Below are 6000 nucleotides of genomic sequence, written 5' to 3' on the forward strand. Positions count from 1 at the left end.
TTTCGATCTACACATGTACGGATAGAAAAATTTACACACACCCGTTTTCGACAAGTAAAGTTAGAATTCTGTGCGGACTAAAACAAGCAAAATGACACCATTTGACCATATTGGTATTCAAAACTTGTCCAATTCAGGCAAATTAGTTATTAAAAGTGCAACTACTGGTAAAGAAGTCTGATTTTAATGACGTTGAATAACTGAATTACAGGACCAATCATTAATATTTTATTATACAACTATCTTTTTGTTATATTCTCGAGTTTATTACTTTTTTTGTTTTAATGTAGAACCGATTTTTCAAATTTATTTATATTTCCTTTGTAATAACAGCTGGTCTTTGAAGTACGATAGTTTACTTAAAAAAAAACATGCATCGATATGAGGAGTAAAACATTAAACCGTTAAACAGTCATGTCCTTTATATTTCTAATAACGAGTTTTTAAATCGACAATTCAAGTGACCAAAATCGTTCGACATAGATAAATGAACTTTGATAAATGTTATTTAAGACATTTCTAATTGGGAAATCCCGAACAAGTGTATTTATAGCAACAAAAATATAATTTGTATATCATATATGACTTGTTTTCGTGCAATTTTCCAATTGAAGGGTTTTTTTTATCCATACGCTCCCCAAAAAAAAGAAACGAAACATAGAAACATTTTTGTAAACATGTTTTGTTTTATTTCTCTGTGTTTTAATGGTTTCATCTATCAAAATCATTTTGAATCTATCAAATTAAAACCTATTTAAAGGTATTCAATAGAAATTATTTAAAATGAGAGTGTTCAGGACAAAATTTTTAACTTATCACACAGAGTTTTATTTAAAAAATGCACGACCTAGACAAGCAAATCATGCGTAATATAGTAGCGCGGAATTTGTGTATAAATCTTGGTGTTTATTTCCTGAACGCATTCTTACATTGAATCCTCTACTACACAGGACATACATCGTTCAGAGTGGGTAGCCACCCACGTGTCATAACTGTAGTCCAGGGTCGCTATATCAGGTTGTTCTACCTGAGGAAAAGGTGTTTCGCTGCAACACGGTTTGCGCCAGAAGACCGTACACTGGAGCCACTCTGAGACGCCAACACAGTCAGGCGATGATTCGATGGTGTTCGTGCCTGGAACCTACAGAACTGGTGACGCGTCTGGTTTAGTGACAAATCTCGTTTTTGAAATTTGAAAAAAGGAAATAAATGAAGAATACGTGTCTACAGGCGAGGTAATGAACGTTTCGCCCAGAATTGTGTCATAGAAGTCGACAATTACGGCGGAGGTTGTGTCTAGATGTGGGCAGACATCTTATACACCAGAAGAACCCAATTGGTTCACATTCCAGGCAACATAAATGCTGGCCGGTCTCGCGACGAAATTTTCTACGGCCGCACTTATTGCCAGCGATCGACGCCAACAGAAAGGTTTTCCAGCATGGTAATGCCATACCACACACAGGACGTCTTACTTTTGAATTTTTGGAACAAAAAATGTAAATGTAATGCGTTGGCCATCACTATCACCGGATCTCAACCCCATTCAGCATCTGTGGGATGAATTGGACAGGCTCATGCGCAAACGCCAGCCACCACCGCAAACTCTTCGGCAACCTGAGCAGGAAATACAGCAGGAGTGGCAGAGAATACTGCAGGCTAAAATACAGCATATGGGTGAGTCTATGCCAAGACCAGTTACAGCTGTATTGCATGTAAATGGAGGACATAACAAATATTGTCATTTAAACTATGTCAATTGATATTAAAGTGAAACATTGTGTAATCTTAAGTGACAATGACACTTTGACAATAATTGTGCCAAATTTCAGACTTCTGTGTATTTTTTTTTGTGATAAATAATGATTGTTATTTACGAAGTAAATGTCGTTATTTTTTCCTATGTTGCGTTTCTTTATTGAGAGAGTATATAAAGGTGCTCGCACTGTTTTCACTTTTCTGTCTGTCTTAACAAATTATCTCAATAAATCACTCGTTAATTTGCGCTGTAATGGATACAGTTTTCAGTGATTATAAAATCGAAAGTTATTTCCCTTGAAGTTGACTTAATTGATTATTCCTTTGCTTTACATTATATGCTTTGTTTAATTAAAATTGATGTTTATTAATGTTATTTTACAGGTTAAATGCTTAACATGTTTAATTTTAGTATGACTATTAGAACGTCTTTAGAATTGAATATTATAAATCATTTTTGTACTATTTTTCTTATATTTACTTTCAATTCTTTTATTAGCTGCTCCGAGCTTCTCTCCGCATATATGTTGCCGGCAATGCATTCTATCCGCATGCTCTTCATAATTTAGTCTCGAACATATGAATTATTCTTTTCGATGTCTTTAAATCTAAAGAATGAATTCATTCTACACGCTTTGTTATGTTCAGCAACTTGTTATTGCATTTAGAATTTTACTTTCTAAATTCTAAAATACATCGCAAAGTTATTTTTAATTGAATTCCTAAAACATTCATTTTACCGAGTTCAATATTCATTTTGACTTCTGTTGTACTTAGTTTTAGCAAATAAGTGTGACTTTGGTTGAATTGTATTGTTTTGTTCAGCCAAATAAATGGCCACTACACGCGAAGCACTGACCCTTCCTGTCATAAGTTGTTGCCGTGACCAGGATATTGGCTAGAATATATTTTTCGAATGTTTCTTTCAAAATTATATCTTAAAACGACGCGGTTTAAAACTACTATGTTCTTTTGGTGGCGTTAGTATTGACGTTCAAGATTATCTTCTTTGATTTAAAACAGTTTGTCTTTGAATAAATGATTAAGTTTGAAATGTCTGGTGTGTTGATTATTTGTTTGGGAGATGAATCCAGAACTGTCTTTCGTTTATTTACTCTATTTCCATTGACAAGTTACTAAAAGTTACTATAGTTTACATAGTTACTACACATTTGTGTCAACTTTTAATCCTAGAAAAAAAGTTATCTTTTTACAAGTTTCAGTTGATGTCAGAGGATTTTTTTTTTCGAATTTTGTAGTTTATATTCTTGATCTTGGCTTTGAATCAGCATATTCTACTGCTACTTCTCAGTCACAAATGTTTACTTTTATTGCTTTGTATGTATCATTTTAGTTACTTTTTGTTCTTTGTTGTGTTGTTCTGTTTTCCATTTCTGGTCTTTGTCCCTGGATTACATTCTTTTGATTTCCGCTGGCATCTTGGTTCTCTTGATTACGCTCTACTTTTTTTTGTATTTGACAAAATCCATATCTAGCTGCGACAAAAATATACTTCTCGTTGACAGATGTTTACTTTTATTACTTTGTACGCATCAATTTAGTTACTCTATGTTATTTGTTGTTTTTGGTCTGTTCTTTTGATTTCCGCTAGAATCTTGGTTCCCTTTATTACTATTCCATGTCTATATCTGGTCTTTGTCCCTGGATTACATTCTTTTGATTTACGCTGGAATCTTGGTTCCCTGGATTACTCTTTTGACATCGTTGCAAATTATTTTGCCACTCTGTTTATCGGGAACAATTTTATGATAAGCAGTCTTATTTTGTTGATGTTGAAAGTAAATTGGAAAAGGAAATGACTAAATTGTTTAGTGTTTTTGCCATTATAGATAGAACCTCCATTTTCATCTAATTTGTAACATTATATGGATATGGCTGTAAAAATGATTATAGCGTACACATGAAAGAAAAATGCATTATATGTTTTCACATTTTTAAACATTTGTACACAAAATTTTCATACGATTGTTGTGCCTATAAAATACCTTGAAAACAAATTAAGTAAAAACCATACTTTTTCATAAAATAAAACCTAAATAAGACCGATAAGTACCATAAGGTGTTATTGACAGTGTTCTTTTATTAATTTGTTAGTCCTATACGTATCCTTTTCATTTGTTTTTCACGTCGGTTCTAAATATATATGTATATATATATATATAACATGAAAATATGTGTTTTTTAGGAGTTTTTCAGAACATTTGAAAACACATTTGTTCCCATTTTTCCTGTTTATATAGAAGTCATTACTTCACTGTATATATTTACTACTGTACGCTGTATATTTTCGTTTAGTAGATATTAATTACGGCATGTGCATTTTGATAAAGCTGGACCGTTGACTTCAAATTTATCTAGTTGTCATTTTAAAACATATGTAGAAAGAACAAAACCATTTACAGAAATTCGTATAAAGATAAAGAACCAATCCATGTACAATGTAAAATTCATACAATGCCAATGGCACAGGTGATTCATGTTGCAAAAAAACATCAAATAAGTTTTCTGTTTAAATCTACATACGCTATATTTTCAAGTAACTATATTCATTTCTGCAGACAAAACCATTTTTGGGAAAAACAATACATTAATCTCCCAATCCTTACTTCCAAAACAAGAACGATAACTCTTGCAAAGTGTCAATTTCATACACCTGGATATTTTTAATAATCTTCATCTCAGAAGTGCTTTAACGGATCTACAAACTAACGCTATTTTTGTGTGATTAGTAATTCAAATAAAAGGAAAATATGTGGGTTTTTGTAAAGCACAATAACCTCCTGTGTAAAAATTCGATAATTCACACTAAGTAATAAATTCAGTAATTTAACCCGCCAAAACGTCATAACACGAATATCAATCCGCCAATGACAAAGATTTATGGTGAATCATTATTATAATGAATACAATCTATGTAATAAATAGAATAATCAATACGTGATTTCTGAGTTGTCCGGAATTTCCGTATACGGACGGGAATTAATCGGTCTTGTAACCTCCGGGCCGGGTTTAGTTGTAAAATAGAATCTTAAAAAAAACAAGAAAAAAAGACAACCAATATACCAATGAAAAATGTTGTTGACAACACGAAGTTTTGGAGTGTTGTGCCAAATTGCACTACAGACGGTCGAAAGAATGCCATTTTCATGTTGTAACTACGCCTAACAAAACGTTACCGGAAATGTCTTTTCCTGCCTCCATCACAAAGAGCAATCGTTGCCGGAAATCAAGTATTGGTTATCATGAATAACAAAAATAATATTAATCGTTTCTGGAATACTTAAAAATTAACTCATGAACGGCCCAAGTTTCAAAGACTTTTTATATCTAAACGTTCATCGGCGCTCGTGATCATATTTTGATTATTAACTCTTCCCAATTAATTATCCAATTAATATTTTGAGATTTCATGTAACACCCACCTGATGTTGAAATGCTAAACGCCTTCCATTTGTTGTTTCTATTGCATGCAGATACAGGGAAGTAGTCGCCTGAGACGGTTTCTTGTTGTGATAGCAATGTATAAACACGTACTGTTCTATTCGTGGTACAAAATGCTCCATTATTTACCACGGGCTCAATACTACAAAAACCTGAACAAATGAAGATACGAGAGCAACCAATAGATTTCCTGGATTTGTCCCTTATTAACATTTACAACAATTACTTATTTTAATGTTTACTCTAACCTTTCATGGACTTTCCCATTTTCTAATCGCCTTTTTAACCGTAAATTATCGTCCTGCCTTTTAATTTCAAAACTTAAAAGTCAAATGGTTGCGCCCTGAAGAATTATATACATGACTGATTTCATTTCATAAAGATATGAAAGTAGGTAAGGGTGTAGCGAATTATAAAAGAAAAAGTACTGATCATTTTGACAAAATTCTACCCTGTGGCAATATTCTACTTTTTGTGACCATGACTGTATAATCCTTAGGATTTGAACATTTGCATACCAAACAAAGTTTGATAGGCTCGCCATGTATCATTCAGGCAGATCCACCAAGTGAATTTCTTTCCACAATTTTTATATCCAATGAAATATTTAACTCAGAATGAAATCATAGAGAGCAAAGATTTTTATGTATTGAAGGTAGATGACTAGTAATATGTATTTAGGTTTCCCAAACATATCAACCGAATAGTGAAAAAACAACAATAAGTTATTTCGACTTATTGAAAAAAATATAGCGTGTTTATGTATGCTTTTCACTCTTA

Source organism: Perna viridis, chromosome 12 (assembly GCF_037379345.1).
Source record: "Perna viridis isolate PV_CMFRI_1.1 ecotype Kerala chromosome 12, ASM3737934v1, whole genome shotgun sequence".
Taxonomy (NCBI): Eukaryota; Metazoa; Mollusca; class Bivalvia; order Mytilida; family Mytilidae; genus Perna; species Perna viridis.